The sequence below is a fragment of the Liolophura sinensis genome, chromosome 8 (genome assembly GCF_032854445.1).
Source record: "Liolophura sinensis isolate JHLJ2023 chromosome 8, CUHK_Ljap_v2, whole genome shotgun sequence".
NCBI classification, from domain to species: Eukaryota; Metazoa; Mollusca; class Polyplacophora; order Chitonida; family Chitonidae; genus Liolophura; species Liolophura sinensis.
This window is the reverse complement of record NC_088302.1, coordinates 27815317-27827422: the sequence shown is the minus strand read 5'-3', so window position 1 is coordinate 27827422 and position 12106 is coordinate 27815317. Positions and strand designations below refer to the sequence as shown.

Here is a 12106-nt window from a genome sequence, read left to right as displayed (position 1 = left end):
ATACATGAATTTTTCTGACTTGCCCCGCTTCTTGTCATTTTGAACTTCAATTAATGATTAAACAATCAATTCGGTGATTTGACTGTACCTAATGGAGGTCATCATCATCTAAGCAACATACGTACTTACCATTTTCTTTGTGATGTTGAGGGGTCCAAGGTTTGGGTCGTATAATAAAAACTTTGGATCTATGTCTATTGGTGACTGGTATTTCCCCCGGGTACACAGCGTCCAATCCGTGTTGATCAAGCCCCAGAAGTCTGGGCCTGGTGGAAAGAAAAACGTCAGATCTTAAGAATATCTTCAGTAGTCTGAATCCCATAAAAATGAAAAATCTGATAGGATAGTTCTATTCGGGAAAAGTTCTACTCGGAACATCTCCGCTAGATTTGTACCCTGTACATGTATGTAAGGTAAACGCGATCGTCCAGCGTCTATTTGCCGAGAATAAATAACTCATTGGGCAAAGGGACTGTTTTTATTTGTGTCCATTGTAAAACACCCGCGTCAACCTCCCCGTTAACATTTTGGGAAATTTAATTACCTAAGGCGTCATCAGTTTTATCTCAAGTATGTTTCGGTGAGATTTGAAGCATTGCAAACAGCTCCATATCATGTTTATGAGCTCAGATATTTGTCATGTGATCACGTTTAGCTTGTTGTTTCCGATTGAGTGAGTGAGTGAGTGCTTGGGGTTTAACGTCGCACTCAACAATTTTTCAGTCATATGACGACGAATGAATCATTAGGGTGCATGTACGTGTAATGTGCCTCCTTGTTGCAGGACGGATTTCCACCGCTCTTTTATTTAGTGCTGCTTCACTGAGACGACTTACCGAAGGCAAGCAAGCCGCCCCGCTCGAGCCATTATACTGATACGGGTCAACCAGTCATTGCACTATCCCCTTCATGCTGAACGCCAAGCCAGGAAGTTACAACTTCCTCTTTTAAAGTCTTAGGTGTGACTCGATCAAGGATTGATCCTGGATCTACCGGTCCCGAAGCGGACGCTCTACCAAGTTTCCGATTGAGAGCAAACCTAATTTCTTTCAAAATCGTGCCTTTGTAACAAGCATTGCTGTGCTATAGTCTGTTTGGCGCAAACAGTTAACACGTAATGTATAGGCTCATATATTAATGCCAATGTGCGTACATGAGAATCAACGATGAGAATCCGATTTACAGCTACCCCTTCAATAACAATTAAATACCATTACCAATTGTCCATTATAGGGTACTGCCCTTTTACGTTAACGCTGTCTTTGATTTACTGTGAATACATTCAGTTAAAATGTGTGCACACAATACTTCGTTGCAGAAGTTTTATAAGCATAATGGAAAGAAAAGCATGTTTTTAATCAGATCAGGGAAATTTTTACAACTTTTAAAATTCACATTGACATACTTTATTCATTATGAAAGGGAAAAAGCAACTGGTGAGTGGTGCTGATCAATTGAGTGACAGAGGCATGACAAATACATTGTAGTTTCCCGACCACTATCACAAATCCACTATCAGTTATAGCTTAATATATATGGAACCGCACGTATGGAGTTATTTTCGATGATTAAAGAGAAAAACCATGTATATGAAATTGTCACGTTTTAGAGCACACGTATGGTTACAAAGGCATCCTTTGCAAGCTTTAATCTTGTCTTGCTAACACAGGACTAGGCATATAAGAAAAACAGCCAAAGGCAAAGCCAGGCAATGACAAAGGTTTGTGGAGAAAAACGAGAATCTAAGAAGCCCTCAATTGTTGTTTTTCTTCATGTGAGCACAGCTTTGGGCTTCTTTTTAATGCATGTATACAGCGGTATAGTTGCCCATAGTGGGCCATGCCTGTCTGTAATTTGCAGTGAGAGCACAAACATGTAATTAAGTGGACTTCGGTAATGTTTTCTTCGTGCATGAAAAACATCGCAAAAGAGCTCAAATGTTTCTGATAGAGACAACAATCAACACAAATAATTTTCGGGACGTCAGAGAGTATTATTATTCTGTTGTTGAAGAAACTGTCTAATTGTCTGTTGAGTTATATCTGTGGTAATTATCTCTAATAGTCTTCGAATGGAGGAACCAAAAGGCAAATCATGTTCCTAAAAACTTGACCGGAACTGATCTAAAGGTAGTTAACATACCATTTGATTTCTCTCCAACGTAAAGCTGCCTCTCGGACGATTCGTGATTTGAAATTCTTTCGAGAACAACTGTACATATGCGCCCATGTCGGAAAAATGTTGACAGCATTTTCCGCACGAAGTGATAAATAAGTAAGAAAGCTCGACTTGCTACGTGGAAGCCGCCTGAGGCAGTTTCGCGCTTATACCAGTGATGTGTCACCTTGTAGGAATGACAAATATCATCACCGTTAACCAGGACGGAAACCATTGCCTCTCACTGCTTTTGCCTGCAGCGAGTTCTTTCTCAAAGTCACCCGCAATTGTTTAGTTCTGTGGCAAAAAGAGGACGTGTTGGTTGAAAATCCATGATGTGAATTTTCATATTAGGAATAGGCCCACATACCGAGGTTTCTTTTGAATTTCACTCATTTTCGTGGTATTCCGTGTGATGCCTCATATCATTTGAAGTACTAAGTAAACTAAAAGTGCGAAGATATTCAACAAATCAATCAATAATCGAATACACATGAACACTTGTTTTATATGCAAACGTATTACAATTGCCCTTAGCTCTGAAATATTTACACAGGGTTCTAACAAAAGCTATACTCTCTCTGACGCTCGTTGTGACGTATGAATCGGCTGTAGTAAACACTGACAACAGATAAGGAAAGGAGACGCAGAAGAAGTCACCTGAAATGCTGTCATAGCTCCACCATTCCGACCAGGACGTCCCGCTGACTACAACAGAAATGATACCATTGAAGAATTTCTCATGAATAAATTACACAGACTAATACAGTCACTGTCTTCCTGATTCCTTCCGTATGCTTAAAATGAGAAGACTTACACGGTGTAATTGTGTATTGGTTTGACAACTGCTAATGTTCCCATGTCATGAAATCAATGTTATATTAAAGTCAATATCAAATGCAGACTTTGTTCACTTTATTTGTTCTGCTTGACTGCTTAACTGCCTGACAAATGTAGAAGACAATGATGTTTGTAGGGAAAACACACTGTGAGTCAAAATGACAAGGATGAGGAAGTAGGCCATCAAAGGAGTACTGACAACCGAATTACTCACATTTACAACAGTACTAAATTTCAGGAGAACCGAAATCTGGTATTCAAACTTATTGTATTACACATGCTTATAATAACTAATAGACATGAAGAACTATTACATTTTAACATTTAGCGTTCGTAGTGTTTTATTAAAGCGACAGGGTCGCCCAAATATTGTAATTTTGCATTAATACACAATGACATGAGAAGGTTTATCAGGTATTTTTCTCAAGAAGTAAAAGTTACAAGATTTTTTCTACCCTTGGCATTGTACGTTAAGTGAATGTTGAAAAACAACCAGAAAAATATGAAAACTGAAAAGTCTGCCAGAATATTTAAATGAGGCGCTGTCAATTAAGTGGAAATGGAGCATGCGCGTAGCGCTCGGTAAACTTCATATGTAAACAAGCAGGCCCAGAAGGACTTACGGCTCGCTCGTGACAGGATGGACCAAAAGAATCGTAAAAAAGAGCTCGACAGGCTGACAACTAGTCTACAGAAGTAATTGGTGGTTAGTTTGAACGGTTGAGTACATTGAGGAAAATATGGTACAGTACGTATATCTTCGGTATAACACTTAAGTGGAGCAATATCGATTGTGTAGGTAAGATAGCAAGAATACACTGTCACTGTTTCTGTCACCCACAGGAAGCTCGATCGACATGTTTGTTTTGACCGGAACTTTCGGAACGCTGCGCATATGCTTCGGGTGCTTCCGGCAGAATAATAACGAGGGAAAATGACCAGCCCTCTTTGTGTTGAATTCGAATAACGACACGACTTCTCCGGGCTCGTCCAAGCTGCATACTCAATGGATATTTTTTATTTCTACGTGAGTGATTTAATTTATGAACGAATTTTAAAACTTCGTTAAGGCGTCGCAATCAGAATTTGTTTAAAAATCCAAATTTTGTGCGACCATGTCACTTTAAGTTTTGAGTACCGAGTCTCTGGTATCAATCACTAACCAGATAAATAATCACAACAACGAGAAAATAACTCACTTCGACTTTAAAAGTAAATTTTACTTGCACTGAGGCATTTTAATAGCCTGATGCTGTACAGTGGTAATGCGTCACAAGGATTTAACGAATGTTGAGAAAGGAAAAAAACAATCAGAATAAGTCAGACATCTGGCGACAGATCACATCCTTGAAATACGGATAATTTACTTTGGATAATGATTAGAAAAAGCAAGCTCAAAAAAATGAAAGCTAACAGATGGTCTGTTGCAGCTTTAATTTGAGGAGAAAGAACAAAAATAATAGAACAAAACAGACTTTTTAGAAAAAAATTCCTTCGAAGCATAGCTTTAAAAAGTTCAAGAAAAAAATGGGATATCTGTATATGCTGTGTGTAAATATGGTATGAATTATCTAACACGTTGTCTTAATATGGTCATCACTAAAGCTGGGGGCCTCCGTGGCTCAGTCGGTTAGCGCGCTAGCGCAGCGTAATGCCCCAGGAGCCCCTCACCAATGCGGTCGCTGTGAGTTCAAGTCCAGCTCATGCTGTCTTCCTCTCCAGCCGTAAGTGGGAAGGTCTTCCAGCAACCTGTGGATGGTCGTGGGTTTCCCACCCACCATAATGCTGGCCGCCGTCGTATAAGTGAAATATTCTTGAGTACGGCGTAAAACACCAATCAAATAAATAAATAAATAAATCACCAAAGCTGTGATAGCCTATTCTGTCTTACTATACAAAATGTTGTTTGTGGATTCCCCACCATATCTCTTCTAAAATGGCCAAGTAAACAAAAATAATGCATTCAAATAAAACCCATAAAATACCGTCTGTGTGACAAAGTATTGTCAAGCGATACTGTAGACCTAAGAGAGCTTTAAGAGAAACATAAGTTACATTTTCAGGGGCACTGTCTTTTAAATAAGATCCTTGTGATTTGTCATGGAATAGCTCTGTTGGTGAGATGGTGTGCATGTGCACAGGTGTTGCTGAAAGAATTCACCCCCACAACTGACACGTGACAACAGTCTCTGGTTAGGCGGAGAAAGTCGATGTGTAAGATACATCCCACTCCATTGATCATCGAGCCGTCGCATTCAGATAAGAATACTGTGCTAGCAAGAATGGACCATGAGAAACAATGAGCTTTTGCACTGAACTCTTGGCGTTCAAAACTCGATCCTTGCTGGAGAACATTACGACCCTTTGATATTGTACGCATTTGTCAGGGTAAATACCGCTGGGAATAGCCCTCAAGCGTGTTCAAGTTTGATGGTCAATCCCAGTAAATCTAAGTACCCGAAGAATCGAAACAGTGTACGCGGAGGGTTGACAGAACCGATGAGAATCTGAACGCGCGAGACGAAACCTTGTCGGTGGTGTGGAAGGAATTGCATTGACAGTTTGCCAATCCTACCGGCACGGGTTGACGCTTACTTCTTCAGAAATTGCCCAAGGATTGTGTCTCTAAAGATTATTCTAAGAAGTCAATGGAATGTGAAGGGCCCTACAGTTCTTTCAATGCAATTACTTCAGCGTTTTCATCCTGATTTTCTCCTAAAATTGTACGGCTTTATTGTTGACACGTAGGACGCATTGTGGATTAAAAACTGCTTGCCATGGCCATAAATCCCCCTTTATTATGACAAAGAGACTCAAATTACACTTGTTATACTTAAGTTAGGCAGAGGATCTGTAAGTTTATTTGTTCGCTGCTGGCCTGTGATTGCACCTCACGATATTAGAAGTAATGTGAGCTAGCACGTGGTAGACAGAGGCATAAGCTCTATCACTGATTCTATGTCTCTCTGACCTTTCACAACGTGTCGACGCCAGGTATAGCTTATTGTACGTATACAGCGATACATTGGGGTCTCTTTGTAAGTCAGTCATAACACGAAACATCATTCAAATCGTTGGAATAGTAAACGGTTTCTAGGCTGTGCAAATGATTTTAGCCCATTGGTATCGCATTGGCAATGGTTTCGAATCCTGGCTATCGATATTTGCTGAATATCTAAAATCCCATTCCAGAACTGCTGTGCAGTAATTTTGCCGTAATTGACAGAGATTTGCTCTCTTCATAAAGAGGATCATTTACATATCTTGATCATGTGAAGTAAACACGGCCAGTTAACATAATCCGATCTAATGGGAACGACTGTGACAGACTGTAGGTGAGGGACAGGTACTGTCACGTCCTCTGTAAGCCGATCGTCGATATACATAAGTGTGAACAATTCCCAGCATATGTGTAGAAATATCTTACCATGACTCCATTTTGCCTAAGAACTCTAAGTCTTTTGTGTTAGGAGAAGTGTAGTTCGTACATTTCCGGTAGAACTCTTCTTCCCAGAAGGTAACGAACAGTACAGTTCGTTTTGCGCTTGACGATCGGGACACCGGAATGTTGGACGTAGGTTCCGAGTTTACACGAACAAGCCGGCAGTTTTAACTACTCTCACTGGCTGAAAGGCAACACACCCTCAGCATAAGTTACAGGATGTTAAAGATGGAGTACGCGATGGACTCGATTTATGCCAGCTTTGCTGTTTTCAAGCTTTACGTGTATGAAAAATCGCAAAATTATGCGGCAGGCACCACCAGATGGAAAAAAAATGTGCTCTTTTCAGCCTATATTGTCATAATTTTAAGTTTTCTTCTCCTTTAACGCTACTTCGGCAATGCTTCTGCCGTATTGTGGTGATATCACGCGCATTGAGTCGAGAAGAGAGGACTAAGGCCACAGTAGTATTCTGGACATGTTTTCAAGCATGATCTTCACTTCCCTCTTCTTTCTTATATCCCTTTTTATTCACAAGCTTATCCACTTCTCCGATTTAAAAATTTTTACTTCAGTGACACTTTGACCTTGTTGGACCAAATAAGGAACATTTTGAACAATGTGTTTCAGTTGTATTTTCTGAAGACCTGACTATATAGTCTGTTTTATATCATTTCATATCGTTTTATATCATTTATGGTTTGGTGAACCTTAGTTGAACAAAGACATGTTACTCAAGCAGAGTGAGTTAATGGCGTTATCAACAAGTTGTGTTAAAAACACCTATTTCCAAGTATTACCTAAATTATGGCACGTGACAAAATATAAGAAAATTATATTATCGACACAAAAAATATGCGGGTTTCGAACTCTTCACTGCTAAAATGGACCTAACTGTGACAAACATCTCCAGAAAAAGGAGATGCAAAACTCTTTTCAGTCAACCGCGGCCTCACATGACATTTGTCGAATTCTTAATAAATAAACCGTTCATTCGATGATTCATTTCGACTTATAAGATTTATACGTATAGGAAATCATTCAAGTGATAGACTTCGGGTAGATATAGCAATCGACCAGTCGCACTGCCTTACGTTAATTGGTAATTTTTTAACCGCGATCAATTAAAACAATTTTCTTATAACTCTTGGAGCCAGGAAACCGACTAGATCACATTCCTGAGAGTTAAAGGGTCATATGTCAACCATTACTCTTCTAAAACTGGGTGCGTTTTACATCGGACAAAAGTCGCTCAGACTGACAAACATATAGCCAGACGGATGCACGGGAATGTGTATACCACAGGCACGTACGAACACCACAGACGCTCAAACGGAAGTACGAATACCCCCAGTCGCTCAGAAGAACGGACGGACGGGTAATGCAGTAACATATTCCACCAAAACTGGGTACTATGTGAAAGCAACCATGGTATATTTATCTAATTGTTATATTTTAAGTCTTAATCAACGTACTAACATAAGACCTCATTGCGACATGTTTTGTTTTTTCAAGACAAGCCTTTGTATCGCACGGCCACATGGGTCAACTCTGTGACATCACAGTAAGTTTATCAATTCTGTTCGAAGCGAACTCTCGCCGCTTAACCATGGCGTTATGCGGTATTAACCTGTGGGATTATCCAAGTATGCAATCTCTATACAATCACTTACACCAACACATAAAACATCATCTTTGCACGCCCACAATAATCAACATCGTCATCAGCATCTTTATCACCACTATCATCAATTGCCTACGTCTGTGAGTTTGTGTTTGTATCATCCAGTATAGCCTGCAGGTAAACGTTTACGCTCTATGGCCTGGACATTATATCCCCAATGTTAAAATATATCCCCTTATTAAACGATATTTGTGACGTCACACTCTTGTTCCTGTTGCAGATTATTTTTCGTGCATGAACACAGCCTAACAATGTAAATTACTTATGCTTTCTCTAGTACATACTACATATTGACAAGATACGACAGCCCGGCATTTGCCTTTTTTAGTATTTTAAGAGTCTCCCGATGTCAAACATATAAAAAAAATTTTTTGACAACATCCTAGCTTACACTAAATATAACACAACAGAAGACCCAAATAATTCCTTGTCTGACAGCAAATATACACAGCAGATATAAACTGATAATCAATTTAGATTGACCTAATTATACGCCACGACAACAACATCGACTAAAACACGTGCCGATCCCTTTCTATTTCTCACATATAAATGAAAGTTATGAAAAACAATCCTCATGTGTTCACCTAAGGCATCCCATCTGTGCTGTTTTAAATGCCAAAGGTTATACGACGGAACAGCTAAACAAATAGCTGAAACATACTATAAACTTTATATGATTGATTTGATATTGCTATTATCAGAAGTTTAGAACGAAATGTGGGTAGAGAGGGAGCCTTTTGTATCTTTTCATGGCTCGCTGATTGGTGATCTTATTTTGTGAGCCACATCACCTGATGTGGAGATTTCCGTTTGTTAGCTGTAAGATGCTGATTTAAAGATTGTTGAAACATACCATATTTTTGTGTAATGGCTATTGTTACTCATGTACTTTATCATCGAAGGAACCGGCACACTTTGAGGATCGAAGACAAATACTTTGCCCTATTGTGATTATTCAGGCCTACACGAAATAAAGACAATAAGGAAAATACACCAAGGCAAAATATGGGTGATTTTTTGTTGTTCGATTTCTGGATAGATAAGTTTACAACGTTGAATTTATTGCGAAATGGTGGATTTCGTACTTTGTCAATATGTAGACTAACGTGGATAGGTTAATACCGGGTGCCTGAGGTAATGCCGCAGGTGGAATGGAGAACCCGATTCTGGAAATATCGTCAACTCCAGACAAATACACTAAATATATCCAGAAAATGACAACCCTCGCGTGTATTCCATCGTATCTACCCGCCTTTCCATTTGATTACATATTAGGCTGACCGTCCAGCCAGCACATATGTCGGTTGACTGAGGCCTGTTTATCAAGTTTGGCTTCACATCGACTCCTTCGAGACCTGGCTTTGGGCGGAAATCTCTCCAACGCCTCACGTCATTCCACAGCAACGTGTGTATTCTGTGACTAGCCCTGTGATATTTATACGTTATTTACAATATATGTTATCCGCAGTTAAATCCACTTTGGCAAACTCAAGGATGTTTTACTTAGTTTCCCCCTCTCTAAAGAATGCTGTATTCCTCTCTGTGCTCCTGTTTGGGATCCCGATCGGAAAGCCAATTATCTCGTGATCAAAAGTCGATACTGGTCACACAGAATTAACATTTCTGAATTTTCCAGCAACTGAACGTGATATGGTATAAGATGTTCATTTGGTTGTTTGTCTGTTCAGGTTTTCACACACGCTATCATTTGTACGCTCGGTAAGTTTAATTTCGATTTCAGTATTAGGATATGGAAAAACAACGCAACCGTCACAAAAGTACTAAACATTTATTTGTCTGAAATATGTTTAAATCCGTATTCAAGACGTTCTCACTTACATGATGGTGGTCAGGTTTTTGCGTGAGCCCATCACCCATCGCTTTTAGGGGAGTCCACTTGACAAACATTCTGACTTGAAGTCGTCGTCGAATCAGTGTGAAACGGATTCGATTGCGTGTCCTGATTCGCTAAGAGCTAAGGAACATTAGCTAGAATCTATTTCAGCGAGAGTCCGAGTAAAGAGCTATCTTGAAGAGTACACTCTGAGTAGTAGGAAAATGATATATTTTTTTTGAAAGAATCGCATTATACCATAGACGGAAATATTATCTACACTGTGTCTTCCTTAGCACATTTCTTTCTGCAACATGGTCTTGCTAATCCAAAGTTAAAAGCAGTCTTACCCCACACCTACGCGAATGAGGCCCACTAACATATTAGAATAGTTCTTCCAAACGAGCGACTAATTTCCTTGAAGCTTTGCAAATGCTTTGTAGTCTTTTACAGCCATGACTCATTTTATCTCTAGTCTAGAGCAGAGTGAATTTATCTTGTGTAAAAGCGAACATCTATATATCACTGTAGCACTTCTTACAGGCTAAAAGTGCAGGCTGAAATCTGTGTGGCAACTACGAAATATAAAGATCACATGTGTGCCTCTGCTTTCTTTCACCCTAGAATATGTTTGTTGGAACTCCTTCATGCATTTCGTACGAAACGAGGATTACATTTATCTTATTACAATATTTGACCAAACTGTATAATTAAAAGGATTGCACTGTTGATTGGCATATCTATGAATACAATATTACATGTGACGTAAATCATTGCTCCTAAAGATTAGATGGCATTGAAGAGGCCATACGGTGTTAAGCAGACATGGACAAACAAAATAGTTTCTGTTATCATCCGAGCAGAATATTTATCCTCAGAGCTTTAGTTTTTACAGGTTAACCGATTAATGCAGAAAGCTTTTACGTGACACAAACCACAACGTAAAATATATTGGATGATATCTTACCTGAAGTTATAAAAACGAATATTACGAGGAAGAAACTGCGTCCAAGGTGACACCAGTGAAGGCCAACATCCGTCAAGAGACATGGAGACATTTTCCCGTGGAGAGTAGCAGGGTATCCTAACGCATAAATCCTACAAAAAACTATCGCCATAGGACACATGCCATGTCAGTCTATAACTATTCCAGCACGGTCGACAGGTTTTTCTATATGTGGAGCCACACGACAATCACCAGGTGCTCGGCTACAGCGGTCGTCAGTGTTGCCGAGATGAGAGGCTGCCGGCTGAACCGGTGACGACAAGAACTAATGGACCCGAATACAAGATACCTTTGAAACCAGCAGAAGGGTTTTAAGTCCAAATGCTTAAGCCACCGTGAGGAATCATATTAGAACGTTGTATGAGAAAAGAACAAAGACTTGGCGTTTTGTCATCACTCGTGGCTCTGAGGTCTGCAACGGTTACCAGTGTTCTGGAGTTTAAAGTAAGGCTGTATCAAAGGTGGACTGAAGCCAGGCCAGTGAAGGCGGGAGCCAAAGACGTCCTCTAATCAGCCGACTGCCTAGTCACTGGAGTGGAGAGTGGCTGCTTCGCCAGCCTACAAGTATCCCCCCCCCCCTCCTCTCCTCAAAATCGATCCCACTGAAAGAAGGGGCTGCAAATAATCCTGTTTAAATATATACACATAACACGCCAACGGGGGTAACGTCGGCGCATTACTACAGGCGAAAGTCCATGATAAGCCTTCTAGGTAAGACAGACAACCATTAGCAGTGTTTTATTGGACTTCTAGGGCTATTAGAACACCGACCTACAATCACCGTTACACATGTGGGCTCAACCGTCTTCAGGTATTGTCTTACAATAAAGTGTACTAACATCACTACTGGAAGTTCTGCCCATGAACCATGACCAAATTCTGCCCGCATATATTATAGCAGATATCATTTGCTTTGATTTATTTGATGGTTGTTTTAACGCCTGTATCAACTTGTTTTGCTCAATAATTTTCACATATACGATATTATTTAATTTAATTCCTCTAACGAGGATTTCCCACAGCTTACTAGCCAGAAAGGGGTCCCCTCAACAATAAAATCAACATATATACACAAATTAACATATACATGAGTTTACAAAATAAAATACTGGTAACAACATGTAAAATCGAAATCAAATC

General features: G+C 39.8%; 1 long non-coding RNA gene across 1 annotated transcript; it reads right to left on the bottom strand.

Annotated features, from left to right (window-relative positions):
- Nucleotides 1-236: 236 nt before the first annotated feature.
- On the bottom strand, nucleotides 237-11014 carry LOC135472711 (uncharacterized). The gene is made up of 3 exons (XR_010444549.1): nucleotides 10928-11014; nucleotides 2818-2865; nucleotides 237-266 (listed from the first exon to the last, which is right to left on the bottom strand). It is a non-coding gene; the product is annotated as an uncharacterized LOC135472711 (long non-coding RNA).
- Between the last annotated feature and the right edge of the window lie 1092 nt (nucleotides 11015-12106).